Raw genomic sequence first — 615 nt, forward strand, 5'->3', positions numbered from 1 at the left:
TCCTATAATATGGTGATGTGCATAGGCAGCCTTGTGTGTTACATCTTTCCTCTTTTTTTTTTTTTTTTGTCTCATACTTTTATATTATCAAAGTTTATGGAAGGAAATGTGGAAAACTTGGTTAAATATAAAAAAAAGAAAAAATGGATATAATTCAGTAAAAACATATCCATTGTGAATAATCAGTCCTGTATTTATTTTGATATATAACGCATAGTGAATAACAGAATTGTGTCACGAGTAGCCCAGCCATGCTGGGAAGTGACCAGAAGAAAGGAGAGAAGTTGATCATAAGGGAAGGGATTGGGATGCAGGCATTTTATTCTGGAACCTTAGAGAGGGTATAGAGTTGAAGTGGGTGAAAGGAGAAGCCACTCAGTCACAAGAAAAGGCCAGTGGGATAGGAGGGAGGCATAGGAGTTGGGTCTGGGTGAGTGGGATTATAGGTCTTTGTGACCACATAGATGACATCATGTGGCATCATTTTCCACCCACCCACCCACCTGCCCTTGTTAGAATGGAGGCCTTCTGCAGTATAAGATCTATGTGCTGCACTACCGATTGTGCATGAGATCAGATACTTTTTGTACTCGTGTGTGCACTAGGAGGATCCTC

Source organism: Penaeus monodon, chromosome 29 (assembly GCF_015228065.2).
Source record: "Penaeus monodon isolate SGIC_2016 chromosome 29, NSTDA_Pmon_1, whole genome shotgun sequence".
In the NCBI taxonomy this organism is placed as follows: domain Eukaryota; kingdom Metazoa; phylum Arthropoda; class Malacostraca; order Decapoda; family Penaeidae; genus Penaeus; species Penaeus monodon.